The 15,474-nt window shown below is 42.3% G+C and overlaps 1 protein-coding gene across 2 annotated transcripts in view; it reads right to left on the reverse strand.

Annotated features, from left to right (window-relative positions):
• Positions 1-15,474, reverse strand: part of ADAMTSL1 (ADAMTS like 1) — a 908,570-nt gene that overhangs the window by 109,479 nt on the left and 783,617 nt on the right. The window lies entirely within an intron of this gene.

Raw genomic sequence — 15,474 nt, forward strand, 5'->3', positions numbered from 1 at the left:
GAAACTGGACCATTTCCTTATACCACACACAAAAATAGACTCAAAATGGATGAAAGATGTCAATATGAGACAGGAGTCCATCAAAATCCTTGAAGAGAACACAGGCAGCAACCTCTTTGACCTCAGCCACAGCAACTTCTTCCTAGAAACATTGCCAAAGGCAAAGGAAGCAAGGGAAAAAATGAACTCTTGGGACTTCCTCAAGATCAAATGCTTTTGCACAGTAAAAGAAACAGTAAACAAAACCAAAAGGCAACCAACAGAATGGGAGAAGATATTCTTAAATGACATATCAGATAAAGGACTAGCATCCATAATCTATAAAGAACTTATCAAACTCAACACTCAAAAAACAAATAATCCAATCAAGAAATGGGCAGAAGACATGAACAGACATTTCTACAAAGAAGACATTTAAATGGCCAACAGACACATGAAGAAGTGCTCACCATCACTTGGCATCAGGGAAATACAAATCAAAACCACAGTGAGATACCACCTCACACTAGTCAGAATGGCTAAAATTAATAAGTCAGGAAATGACAGAGGTTGGCAAGGATGTAGAGAAAGGGGAACCCTCCTACACTGTTGGTGGGAATGCAAGCTGGTGCAGCCACTTTGGAAAACAGTATGGGGCTTTCCCCAAAATTTGAAAATAGAGCTATCCTATGATGACCTAGCAACTGCACTACTGGGTATTAACACTGAAGATACAAATGTAATGATCTGAAGGGGCACATGCACTCCAATGTTTATAGCAGCAATGTCCACAATAGCCAAACTGTGGAAAGAATCTAGATGTCCCTCAACAGATGAATGGATAAAGAAGATGTGGTATATACACACAATGGAATACTATGCAGCCATTAAATAAAATGAAATCTTCCCATTTGCGACGACATGGATGGAACTAGATGGTATCATGCTAAGCAAAATAAATCAATCAGAGAAAGACAATTATCAATGATCTCTTTGATATGAGGAATTTGAGAGGCAGGGTGGAGAGTCGTTGGGGGGAAGGGAGGGAGAAAAGGAAACAAGATGGGACTGGGGAGGGAGACAAACCATAAGAGACTCTTAATTTCACGAAACAAATTGAGGGTTGCTGGAGGGTGAAGGGGGAGAAATCGGTGCCTGGGTTATGGACATTGGGGATGGTACGTGCTATGGTGAGTGCTGTGAAATGTGTAAGCCTGATGATTCACAGACCTGTACCCCTGGGGCAAATAATACATTATCTGTTAATTAAAAGAAAGAAAGAAAGAAAGAAGGAAGGAAAGAAAGAAAGAAAGAAAGAAAGAAAGAAAGAAAGAAAGAAAGACAGACAGTATGGACGATGGGTGCCTGGGTGGCTCAGTCAGTTCAGTTTTCAGCTCTTGGTTTCAGCTCAGGTCATGCTCTCAGGGACATGAGATCAAGCCCTGCATTGAACTCTACATTGGGCCTAGAGTTTGCTTATGATTCTCTCTTTCTCTGCCCCTACTTGTGCATGCATCCTCTCTCTCTCTCTCTCTCAGAATGAACAAATAAAGAATGTAAACAAGTGCCTGATGTGGTCAGAGCTACGGAAGCACAGGTTGTTGCTGCTGTGATTGATATGACCATCACCATCACCATTCACTCTTCATGTCTGAGCATATGTGTTCTGGATTTTGTGATGAATTCTTCCGACAAGGGTAAAGGACTGAGAAATGTGGAGCTTTCAAGGAATGAAACATCAGTCAGGCACATGAGGGAGGGACAAGGAGTTTTCTGTGTAAGCGAGCAAGGAATGAGCTCTAGGACCTTGACGTTGGGGGTAGCACTGTGGGTGGAAAAGAGGAACAGAGACTGAGGCCACATGACACTAGGGTTGGCAAGTGGCTCAGTTCTACTCTTGACTCAGAAATTTCTAAGTACAGTTACACATTTTTGTAATTGCTTTAACACTATGAACCAGATACTGAAATCTTAGAACCCTTAAAAAAAAAAAAGTCAGAATCCTGCAATGCCCCCCCCAAAAAAAGCATATAAGTAGAGAATAAAGGAATGAAATTCATAAAAAAGTGAGCTTACAAGCAAATAAGTGAAGTGAGAGGCAGTTGTGCAAAGAACATCAGCTCCAAATTCCTAGGAGGAGATGCTGAGGGCTTTTAACTTACCCTGAAATGCAAACTTTTTTTGTTTCTCCTACCTGGGAATTTTTTAGATTAGGTTCATCAAATCTACCACAAAATGACAGTGGGGGCCATTAATTAGACAAGCGTATAAGCTTTCCATAATTTTATTCTCACTGTCATGTGATTAGATTGATATTTTTATCCCTTTTAAGAGAGGAAGCAAAAGCTCAGAGAAGTAACTTGCTCAGCTAGTGCCTGGTGGAATCAGGAATGGGGAGTGACCTTTGACCTTTAAAAAAACTGACCATATGCAGGCATCCGCTGGGGCCTAATAGCAAGGCATGTGGTTTGGCTTCATTTTTGGTGGGGGGTAATTTGTGCCAAGGTTTGTAGTCACTCAGGGAAATGGACAATCACTAACAAGAATATTCTGGATTTTAAATAGCTTGAAGGCATGTGGTTTGGCCTCATTTTTGGTGGGAGGTAATTTATGCCAAAGTTTGTATTTACTCAGGGAAATGGATAATCACTAACAAGAATATTCTAGATTTTAAATAGCTTGAAGCTGGAGGAGGAAAAAAGAATGCTGTGAGACCTCCACTGTGAGCAAGGATTTTTTTTTTCCTGAAACCAAAAATTACAGTAGCCCAGAGACTTGCAAGGGAGAGTTTTGTTTTGCACAGATATTTTGGGGAACAGATTTGAAGTTCAAGAAGAGTTTCATGTCACCATTTGGCTAGGGCAACTTTTTATAACCTTGGCTGTTTTTAATGTAATTGCCAACCAAAAGTTATTTGATGCTGGAAGCTTCACGATTGCTCCAGGTGGAAGTATAGAAAATATTCTTGGAATGGGAGAGGCCACCTGACCACACATTCTTAACCCTGTCCTAATACTTTCTGCCAAACTCTTCAACTTCTGTCTCTTCAGCAACTCATGAAACCTTGAATTTGCTAATACATGTAGTTTTATTTGCTAGCTGGGTAATTCATTTTGAACTATCAACCTCTGCATGAAATGATTCTGACTCGATTTCCAATTTACCTGGAAGGGGGCTCAAGCTTTGGTCAGCTGGTCCTGCTTTTGTCACTAGAGTTTTATTGGAGCACCATCATGCCCTGTCAGTGCTTTCTGTGACCACCTTTAGGCCATCATGACGGAAATGATGGTAAAGATGGTCTGCAAATACCTAAAATGTTTATTATTTGGCCCTTGACAAAAAAAAGTTTGCTGACCTGGACCTAGAACATGGAAGAATTTTCACTTCTGATTTGTTTCAGTTCCTTATTTACATAACTGTTCACTTTATATAACTGTTAACCATATAACTTTTTTTCAGAACTCTGCCTTTTTCTAGGACCACTTTTCTAGGAATAAATGAACCATGAAGGGGATCTTCCAAGAACCCCTAACCTTTCAAGGAATAGTCAGCGCTTCACTTGTGCCAATGTTATGCTCTCAGATGCTCTTGTGACCTTTATATTGACCTTCAATACTTTTTTTCCCCCCTCAAGGCCTAGGTATTTACTGAGATGGCCCCTTTTCCTCCAACTTTCTTCCAATTGTCAACTGGGAAAAGCATTTGTCATTCCCACTGCCATTACTTCTATGAAGGAAATAAGCCAAACCAAACTGAAACCGGTCTCTTCTCTCCCTATCTGTCCTGCTTCCAGTTTTTATAGTCTCTGCAAACTTGGAGCCTGCATTTCATGTGCTTATGACTTTTACATATAGCGTTATTCACAGCTGTGGTTCTGATCTTGACCCTGGAGGCATTTCCCATTTGATTCTCTCTTCCATTCTGAGACGTTTCCATCTGTAAATACTCTGTGTTGCCCACACCAAAGCCTTCCAAATACTCCTTAATTCATCTCCTATTCAACACCACTTTGGAAAGTTGTCCAGTACTGTCCGGGAAGTATAAGCATGCAGAGTATACAGATTTCTCTTTTCTACCAGACCAGAAACAATAGCAAAAAAGAAAATGTCAAAAGAATGTAAGAACCCTTTCCTGTTGCGTGGATTTAGGCTAATTCTCCATCACACTGTTTTCCTACCTGCCCTTCTAGCTCAACTCTTTGAACAACTGCATAGGTTGTTCCTAGGTTCTGCAAAATGAAAACAGAGCTCCTTGCTTGGTGATGTCCTGGAAGGTGTTGTGGTATAATGACCTCTTAACTATACGCCAATAATTACAGATACTGATGTACGAGTATCCATTGTGTGCCAGCCACGTTACAGATATTATCTGTTTTTCACATTCTTGCTCTTCTGCAGAGCAGGTGTAATTGTTTGTAACTTAACTAATGAGCAAACCAAGGTTCAGAGGGGTTAAGCCAGACTCACTTCAAAGGAAATGGCAGAACTGGAATTCCAGCCTAAGTTGCCCTGATTCTAGCTCTAGTGTCCTTCTACAACTGTGGGCTGCCTTCTATGTTAACTGATGTGCCATCAGACTGCTCCTCCTAACCAATGGGGGCATTAGATATGTCCAGCACAGATCAGGCAGACCTAGAATAGAAGGAAAACAGGGACAGGCTTAAGGGTTAAAAGGCAGAAACTCCTTGGTATTACCTCTTTCCCTAGGATTCCATGTTGACTGACTATTACCTGGGTTCCACTTTTCACCCTTAAGAAAGAATCAGCATTTTCTGATACATATTCAAAGTATCCAGTTTTGTATGATTCTTCGTGTTTACCTTCATTCCTTTGAAAAATCCCACAACCTTTAGGAAAGTCTTCTTTAAAGGCGTGAAGCCTTTTATGAGCTGAGCTACGCATGTTATGTCCACTGGCAGCTCAGTCTTGGGCCAAAGTGTTGAACAGTGAGCCAGAACTTCTCTGTCAGTGTGGGACTATGAGCAGGATTTAGGTTTTCTCAGAGAAAGGATCCCTCTTCAGCCAGCTTTTCTTCCCAATTTGGTAATCTGACTTCTGGTGCCAATTTTAGAGAATCTGGATTTTCTTTTCTGCAAGGAAGTCAGTGGTGTCCTTACAAGTATTACTTCTGGATTTGGGTTTGGATGTAGGAATACGGAGCGTATATCTGTCCATATTATGAGGGCCTCCTGACATAAGGCATGGGGAAGAGTTACTTGTGAGACTCAGGGGCCGGTGTTACACCCTAAAGGCAAACTGGAGTTAGTGTCTGCCTGAATCACAGTTCAGTGTGGTGAAGTACAGGAGGGTCCAGTAAGTGTTCCGTGTTTATGCAGAGTAGCTGAAAAGCAAGGAATCGTTTAGCATTGGCCTGCTTGTGGTCTAGGTCTCTAGGTCTCCAGATGCCCATGTACACAAGCCATCAATGCTGTAAACACACCCAGAGATGCAAATGCATATGTCACAATTACAGTGTTTCCTGAGTAGCTGTTGTGTGCCTGGTACCAGGCATGTTTATAGCTGGAGATGTCTACGTAAAGGTAGAAGGAAAGGAAATAGAAGAAAGGCTTTCCCTAACACACATGTGCCAAATAAAAAAACGAAAGCCCCACAGATTGCAAGCCAGCTGGCTAAAAGACGGAATGTTAATTTATGCTAGATCTAGCTAACCCCAGTGGCTTCTTTTTAAAATAATGGCCAAGCCCTTGGATTAAACTAAGGTTAAAATCAACACAAAGAAAGAGTCCCTGGGGCCAGACTTCCTTGGGTTCAAATCCCAGCTTCACTACATAGTAAGTGTGGGACTTGGGGCAAGTTAATCTAACATCTCTGTGCTTCAATTTCAACATCTGGAAGTTTGGGATAGTAACCTCAAAATGTTATTGTAAGAATAAACGAACACCTATAAAACACTGAGAACAGCACCTAGCTCAAAGCGATTGGTCACCGATTGTCAATCATAACAATGATGATGATTTCCTCATTGGCCTAGATGTGATAGGAGGTAGGATGCTACAGGGTGTTTATTCTTGGTACTTATTCATTCTCCAGCAGGGCTTTTCAAACTGTAGTTGCATGCCACAGGACTCAGGGTTTCCTGATACTTCTGTAATGGAGAACACGTGGGCAGGGCAGAAATGTTTAGTTGGGAGTGGGTACCACTCTGGAACTCTGCCATATTTGCATATTAATAATGTTCAGATTATGCAAAACCGTGCAGACTACAGTCTCTGGTAATTAGGAAACCTCCCTGCTAATCACTAGTGTTCATTCCTTTATTCGTTCACCCATTAGTTTATCTCCTGTTGGGTGTCTATTGTATTCTTGGAATTGTGGAGAAATTGACATACCTTCTTAAATATTTGCCCTTGAGGAAGAGTAACATAATGTAGAAGGTAAGATAGAAAAACAAACAGCGAATTCTAACATGCAGTGGTAGGGTAGGCTGAGATAGACTACAACATATAGGGTACTATATGGGTCACGGAGGGGGTCATCTTGAGTTCAAATTCCAGCTCTACTATGCCAGCGCAGCTGAGCCTTGGGGATATGCTTCTGGTAAGGAAGGGTAGGATGAGGCAAATCTAAGACCCCAAGCAAATTCATAAACAGCAAGTAATTGTGTATTGCTGAAAGGCATCACTCACAGGGGTGAGGTGGGGTATGGTATGGTAAGAGATCAAACGACAGAGAGATTAAAGGTGTTGCAAATCATGCGAAGACACTTGGAACTTATCCTCAAGGGAAGGCAAGCCATTAAAAGAATTTTAAGCATGGGAGCAGCATGGACAGGTTTGCCAGAAAGATACTCTGGCAGTAGCATGTAAAATGATCTAGAGCAGGAGTCAGTAAATTTTTTCTCTAATGGGACAGATAGTAAATATTGTAGTCTTTAGAGGACCACCTATAGTATCTGTTGTCTATTCTATTTCTTGTTTCTTTTCAATAACCCTTTAAAAAAAATGTAAAAGCCACTCTTTTAATAACCCTTCAAATAACCTGGGTTCAAATCCCAGCTCTACCCCTTACCGAATGTGAGAACTTCAGCAAGCAGACTCGACGGCTCTGGGCACAATTTCAATAGCTCTCTCAATAACCCTTTTAAAGTCGTTTTTAATAACACTTTAAAAAATGTAAAAGCTACTGGGTGTAATTTGCCAACCCCTGGTCTAGTGAAGGCAAATGCAGAGCTGGGGGCAGTTGAAATCATCTAGAGTGGACAAGAGTAAACCAAAGTAAAGGCAGTGAGAACAGAGAAGGGAGGAATGAAGGAGCCATGGTAGAGCAAGAACAGCCTAGAAATATTTAGGCTTTGGCAGTTGGGTAGGTGGAAGTACTCCCTCCTGAGATAGAGATTCAGGAGCTTAGTTTTTATTCTACAAAGCTGATCTCTTTGTGAGGCATCTGGTAGGGACATCCAGCAGGCAACTGTGCATAAGAGTCAGAAGAGAGACTCGGGCTAGTGTTGGACACATGACAATCGTGGGCAACCAGGGGAAGTCTGGAACCTTGGGGTCATTTACAGATTTACAGTAAGACTCCCAAGAAGTAGACATGACGCAGGTAGGGGAAGAGAAAGGCACAAAGACTGAGAAAGAATAACCAGACACATAGGAAGCAAGTGCGTGTGGTTTCTGATGAAGCCAGCTGTGTTTTTAGCAAGACGCGCTTAGCCTGTATGGAATCTTGCTCAGAGCTCAGATTAGCTAAGAGATGTTTTCAGAGACCACTTTCTTCTTTTTGAACAAACAAACAACTTTTTTGCGGGGGAGGGCGGTGAAGCTCTTTCCGAGAAGTGTATGTTGCATGCAGCCTGATAATATGAGGTAGACGGGAAATCATCAAAATCCTAGAGAACAGAGGCAGTAGCCTCTTTGACATGGGCTATAGCAACTTCTTACTGGATATGTATCCTGAGGCAGGGGCAACAAAAGGGAAAAGAAACTATTGGGACTTCATCAAAACAAAAAGCTTTTGCAATAGTGAAGGAAACAATCAATAGAACCAAAATGCAACCTGTGGAATGGGAGAAGATATTTGCAAATGACATAGGAGATAAAGGATTAATATTCAAAATATATAAAGAATTTATAAAACTCAACACCCAATGGCTCAGTCACGTAAGCATCTGGCCTTAGCTCAGGTCATGATCTCAGGGTCCTGGGATCAAGCACCGAGTGAGGCTCTGTGCTCAGGGCAGGGTCTGCTTGTCCCTCTGCCCCTTCCCCAGCTCATGCTCCCTGTCTCTCTCACATAAATAAAATCTTTAAAAAAACCACAACATCCCAAAACCAAATAATCCAGTTAAAAAATGGGCAGAAGACCTATATAGACATTTTTCATAGAGGACAAACAGATGGCTAATAGACACGTGAAGAGATACTCAACAGCATTCCTCTCAGGGAAATACAAATCAAAACCATAATGAAGTATCACCTCATACAGTCAGAATGGCTAAAATGAACAACATGGGAAACGGGTGTTGGCAAGGATGCAGGGAAAGGTGAGCCTTCTTACATTGCTGTTGATGGGAATGCAGACTGGTGCAGCCACTCTGAAAAACAGCATGGAGGTTCCTCAAGAAGTTAAAAATGGAAATACCCTAAGATCCAGCAACAATGGTATCCCAAAGGATACAAAAATACTGATTCGAAGGGATACATGCACCCTGATATTTATAGCAGGATTATCAATAATAGCCCAATTATGGAAGGAGACGAAATGTCCATTGACTGATGAATGGATAAAGAACATGTGGTGTGTACACAATGCATGTGTGTGTACACACACACACACACACACAGAGGAATATCACTCAGCCATAAAAAAAGAATGGAAGCTTGCCATTGTGGATGGAGCTAGGGAACATTTTGCTAATGGAATGAGTCAGAGAAAGACAATTATCATATGATTTTGCTCATATGTGGAATTTAAGAAATGAAGCAAATGAACATGGGGGAAAAGAGGGGCAAGCAAAAAACAGACTCTCAACTATAGAGAAGAAACTGATGGTTATTTTAAGGCAGGTGGTTAATTAAGATGATAATGGGGCTTAAGGATGGCACTTCTGATGAGTGCTGGGGGATGTATGCAAATGATATTACACTAAACGTTAACTGCATTTTAAACAAAAATTTGGAGGAAAAAAATAAGGGAGTCACCCTATATTTAACTCTTTGAACTGCAAAAAGAAAAAAAAAAAGAATATGAAGTAGACAGAGAGATGCCAACTCAATAATAAACTGAGGGAATACTAGGTGGAACTTAAAAAAAATTCATAATAACTAACCCTGGAGGAGCACCTAAAGTAGCCTCCTCTATGCGAAATACTTCTGGGTATAGGCTGGCTACTGTAGGGCTATCATACTAATGTTTTCAAACCATTCCAGTACTCCTAGTTCCTGAGACCCAGGAGATGAGACTCTCATACTTCCTTCCTGATGGACCTGGCCGGGGAGCACTATGGTGAAACTGGTCAATTGCAGGTCCACAGAACTTAGGGGTCAGCAATGAAAGCAGAGAGAGAAGGAGGCAGAGTCCTCTTGTTTTCTAAGTCACGTGGCACTGCATCCTGTGAAAATCCGTTTCTACACACCCTCCATGCTGTGCTGGCAAGTCCAGTCTTTCTTTGTTCTCGGGCTGAACCAGGTGGCCACACTTGGTTATTTTCACCTCCAGCCAGTCCAGAATGTTCCCTGGACACTGGCAGATTTCAGTCTGTTAACTTCCATTGTGTCTGCTCCCTCCACACACAAGCACTTTGTGGGTTGGCCTCAACTCCAAGGCCTGGTGTGAACTCCAACTCACCAAGGTGCAAATGTGTGGGCTGGTGAGAGTCTGCGAGGGAAGGTGGGGTGGGGAGGGGTGGGGGGAAAGGGAAGGTGTCCGGAATCCCTAAGTGTCACTTCAGTGCGAATTCTGTCTCCTGCCACCAGATCTTTTACCAGAACTTATAGCAAGGGTATCATTCTACTCTGAGCTTCTCCTTCCTCCCCCGTTCCTCTCAACGTGTTTCTTAATGGTTGTCCTCGAACCTTTGTTCTCAGAGTCATTTGTGGTGCTTGTAAAGGGTGCATTACGGGGCTCTGCTCTACAGAGGGTTTCTGGGGTAGGGGAGGATGTGGGAATCTGCATTTCTAACGAGCTTTTGGTAATCACTATGCACACTGAACTTGGGAACGCCTCCTTGACTCACTTTTAAATGTTTAGAAGTTCTAAGGGAAGTATTCTTTCCACTGGAGTTGAAAAAAAACTCCGGGGTGTGGTGCATAAACAATGAATCTTGGAACACTGAAAAAATAAAACAAAAACAAACAAACAAACAAACAACAAAACCTCAGGGCCCAAGTTATTTTTTTCCATGCCAGCCCTTCAGTGTTTCCTAGCTTCTGGAGAGCAGTGACTTTTATTTCTTTTCTGTCTGGTGCCCACCACTGTAACACCAACCACATGTTTGTGAAGTTGAAGGAATGATTGCCAAGGACACCTTACTAGACTCCCCCGCTTCCATTCCTGTTCCTCTATGATCCACTGGCCACAAAGTAGCCAGTGTGTCTATGAAAATGGAAATTAGATCATTTTGCTTCCCTCAGATCTTCCCAAGTCTCCCTGGGATACTCAGACTAAAAGCTAGATTCCTTCTCTTGGTCTCAGGTAAGCTCATGGCCTCACGCCACATCCCCTCTCACTCCTGCCTACCACGGTCCAGCCAAATGAACTTCCTTCGGGGTTCCTTCAACACTCATTTCACTTTGGGGTTTTTATGTTTCTCTTCCCTTGTCCAGGGGGTGCTCTTCCTCCTGATGTCACATGGCTAGACACGTCATCATTCACGTCTTGGCTTACAGGTAACCTCTGCAGGATATGCATCTAAGGTAGTCACCAAATCACTCCTTATCAACCCTGTTGAAGTGTTCTGCCCAACACTTATTACCCCCAATACCTGTGTACTTTTCTGTATTCATTGTCTTCCTCCTTCCTTCCTTCCTCCCTTTCTTCCTTTCCTCCTTCCCTCCCTCCATCCCTTTCTTCCATCTGTTTGGTGCCAGGCACTATTCTCAGCACTGGGGACACAGCAGTAAATACAGTCTCCACCCTTACGGACAGGCAATCAACAAATACATATCAGATGGTGGCAAATTTCTGTGAATAAAACAGAGTTAAAGGGATAATGAGAACTGCTCTTTTAGATCAAGGAAAACCTTTCTTGTGGCAGAAATTTGAGCAGAAATCTAAATGGATCTAAACTGCAGGGAAACACAGACTTTTCATTTACAATATTCCCAGTGACTAGAGGTGTGTGTGTGTGTGTGTGTGTGTGTGTGTGTGAGATATAATACATAGGTCAATAAATTCTTATGGATTGAATAAATATCCTTACTCATCTTTTAGTACTTATACACTGCATTTACTTCTCTGGCTTGCAAACAAGACTGAGTTTCACTGACAGGGTATGAGCCTTCTTTTCCTCCATCCCCAGTATCTAATATAGGGTCTGACTCTGAGGGTGCATGGGAATGTTTGTGAAGTAAAGGAGAAGCGGTTAGAACTAGTTTGTTCTAATACATTCAGAAACATCCAGTAAACTATTGCTTGAGAAGTTGGCATAGGCTTCTAAGAATCATGTGAATTCATTTCAACTAGTAAATTATATATATATAATGAGATACAGTAGTAACTGACTTGATAACGATTCTTTCATAAAAACAATTTCTTGCAGATAAAACTTTGGCATATTTCAAAGCCAAAGGAGGAGTAGACTTCTCCTCTGTTACTGTTTTCCTCTCTCGACCTATCTTGCTGGCTCAGGCTACAAAGAATACACTTGAATATGCTGCAAAGTCTCACACACCAATAGCCAGCTGAATCTTGCAGATTCTTTCAGAAAGATGGATTTGGTACTAAAGCAAAAACAGACTAACTGAACTAGAACACCAGGCATTTCAGCACATCTCTGTGTGAAAATAAATGAGCATTTCTGAACTGCTACTGGCCTCAGGGATGATGACAAGCAATGAAACCCAACACAGAAGGGTCACCAACAGCCCATAGCAAAGCGGTCCCAATGGCAGCTCTGTTCCTCTTACGTGCTCTGTGGAGATATATTCACTTTCTTTTCTCAAAGAGGACTTGGAAAACCCTATTGAAAATGAAATGCCAGTCCTATTTCTTTTTGGACAGCTAAGTTAAATGGAGAAATTATGAGTTGGAGATCAGTATCCAAAAGCTCTTATTTTTCCTTACTGTGTGCCATTGACTTGCACCGGAAAGCTGTGTCAAGGGGAGATCGAGAAAAATCTCGAGAGTGGCCAAAACTGTAAAACTGTTTGCCCGTGCCCCTCACGTGCTCTCCCTCTTAATGCTACTCCTCACCCACACTCCCACCAACGTCCTGGTGACCAAAGAGCCAGGATTAGCCTTCCGCTGTCCTAGTCTAGCACCTTCATTATCTTTACAAGTACTTGGCTGCCATGTATCTTTTTTCTAGCAAGATTCCATGGAACGCTTTTCATCTGAAAGACATTAGAGCTAGACCCTCAGCACCCAAGGAGGTGAAACCTGAAAGGTGAAAGTAATATTTCCTAAGTGGTATTTCAAGAACTCTTGGTATCCCTGAAATAGTGAGAGCAAAAAATTGTTCATTGATCAAAGAACTGCTTGGAAAATAATGCATCCTCTATTGTTCACTTGGAAAGTCACAACACATGTTGGAATGCTTAAAGGAGTTTAAAAATATGGAAAAAACCCAAATAATTTTCAATTGGGGGATAGTTAAATGCACTCAGAAACAGTAATCAGCCATTAAAAATGGTGAAGCAGATCTCTACATGCTATAATGCAATGTCTCCTAGACCTATTGTTGAGTAGAATCCACGTGAAATTTCTAAACATGAGTCATATCCCATTACAAAACTGAATCATATGTGTGTATATGTGTTTTATATATAATACAATAGAATATATAAAAATTCCAGAAGGATGTATACCAAATTATTAAGAGAGGCAGACTCTGGGGAATAGATGTGGGAGGATGAGGGAGACTTGCATTTGTCCTTTATAGATTTAGGTATTATTTGAATTGTTTTATGGTCTCTTTATTGCTTTTATAATAAAAAAGAGAAAAAATATCAAGCAATATATTAAAAAAATACAAGTGAAATCCAGCAGTAAATACATCTGTTCAGCTTTAAGTGAACACGTCCCTAACTCATGTGATCCGTGAACCCCCGTTTGTGGAGCACCGAGAAAGAGCTTGTGCAACAGTTTGAAGTTATTGGCCTCAAGGCTCTCCCCACTCCCCAGCAGCATACGGGATTTTTTCTTCCTCTCTGGTCTTTTGTAAAGGAGTGAAGGAGGTAGAAGGGACCTTAGAGGCGAATTGGAACAACCCCCAACCACCTGCTTTTTAAGATGAAGGGACTAAGGCCATACAAAGTAAAGGGTTTCAGCAACATCAGCCTGAAGCCCTCAGTCCTCATCTGACTCCATCTGCGTCCTATCTTTAGTCACTAGGGGACCCAGATGGGCTGGGACCCTTGGACTTCATACAAAGTATCTCCAGGACTCAAGGAAATGGTCAGGACCTCTGAGTAAGCCACAGACTAAAATGTTCTCCCTGAAGTTCCAGGTACAGCAGAGTCCTGGTGACCCCTACCCCCCTTCCCAACAGCCTGCCTTGTCCACAGCTTTTAGGAGGAAGGAAGTGGCCCTGGAAATAGCTGGTAAACACTAGCAATTTGGCATCCCTAGGGAAGTACAGATGTATGGAAGCATGAACTCACCCATTCACTCAAAACAGCATGGGCTTGAGGCAGGCAGAACTGGGTTCCAATCTGCCTCTTGATTCTGCCTGTTGCCAGCTAGCTAACATTGTCAAGCTCCTAAACTACTTTGGGCCACAGTTTTCTATCTCTGAAATAGAGATAGGAGCTCCTGTGTTGCCCCTTGTGGTGGTCGTCAACCAAGATGGTGGCTATGAAAAAGTTGCTAGTGCGAAGCTCTGGGTCTGTTGCTAGTCAAGAAATGCTAATTTCCATCTCCTGTGCACAACCAACTATTTCTCCCTCAACTCCAGGAGTGCAATCCTGGGCACAAGGCCAAGGAAATACGAATAAATGGTTCCTACACTTGAGAAGCTGACTGGCTGATGGAGATGGCGACATGATTTTGTCAGAGTAGGTATGACAGGTGCATTAACAGAGGTCCAGTGGGCCACCCACTCAAGCACAAGGGCACCACTCTTAGCCTGCCCCCAACATCCTCTGGCACTACCTCTCATTGACTCAGTGACCTAAGGGGATTTACTCCAACCTCAGCTTGACCCCAAAATGTGTTGGAAAGATTTCTAGAAAGGCCTGCGGGAATCCTAGCAATTAAGCTGATCAAGGAAAGTACAAGCTGGGGAGGACTCAGGAGCCCACAAGAGAAGATCTCAAGGTGTGCGTTCAAACCACCTGGCACACGAATCCTGCATTCAGACCTTATCTCCAGAGCTTCTGTGGGTCCCACATCTGTGCCTCTACTTCCTTATCATAAATACCACAGTATTTACCCCATAAGGTTATTTTTGAAGATTAAAGAAGATAATGCCCTTAAAGCACTGATCATAGTGTCTGACACAAAGTAAGAGGACACAGGAAAAATACTTAGTATCGTCAGTATTAAAGTTATTTGGTCTATAAGTATTAAGGCTGAAAGGCAAATTGCTGACATTTCAAAAGGCACCAAAGATGTGGACGGGCTTGACAAAATCACGTTTGTTCACTGGGTCTCAGAAGAGTCCACAAAAATGTGTACTCTTTGGACTCAAACTTGATATTGAATCCTTGGTCTGACTCTTGCTAAGGTATGATCTTCTTGGGTGAGCTGCAAAACCTTGCTTTTCTGTGTGACCCTGGGGGACAAGGTCAATCTTGGAGACTGACTGTTAGAAGAACAAGTGCACTTACATAGAAAAAAACCCGGCAAACTGCCTGGCACAATACATACGGGCATCTTTCTTTCCTTACCCCAAACCAGCAAGCTAAGGACGAGGACGGCCAAAGAACAAGAGCATTTAGGGTTACGCTTAATGGAAAGAGCATTCTCCATGGGTTCCAAGCAGATAACGACTTAAAATGAGGACGCTGGACCAGAGGATCTGAAGGAGCCCTCTCTCACTCAGAGTGAGAGATTCTTCTACTGACGGCCCATTGTATGTGCGTCACCTGCCTTGGCTCTGCCAGCTAACAGATAAGATCTTCAGCAAGTCCCCAGGCTTTGTTTTCTCTTCTGTGAAGTGCAGCTAAAGACTGTACCTGCTTCTTGGGGCCGCTGTGAGAATTTGGTGAGATAAACAAAGAAAGACCACATTTGCCTGGTGGACAGTCATGACTCAATTAATGCTAGCAATCACTGTCGTCAGGGCCACTGTAAAGACTAAAAGAGAATGGATGTGGGAATTATGCACAGTTCCTGGCACATAGTGTTCAAAAATATTATCATTATAACTTCTACC

This window comes from Mustela lutreola, chromosome 12, assembly GCF_030435805.1.
Source record: "Mustela lutreola isolate mMusLut2 chromosome 12, mMusLut2.pri, whole genome shotgun sequence".
Lineage (NCBI taxonomy): Eukaryota > Metazoa > Chordata > Mammalia > Carnivora > Mustelidae > Mustela > Mustela lutreola.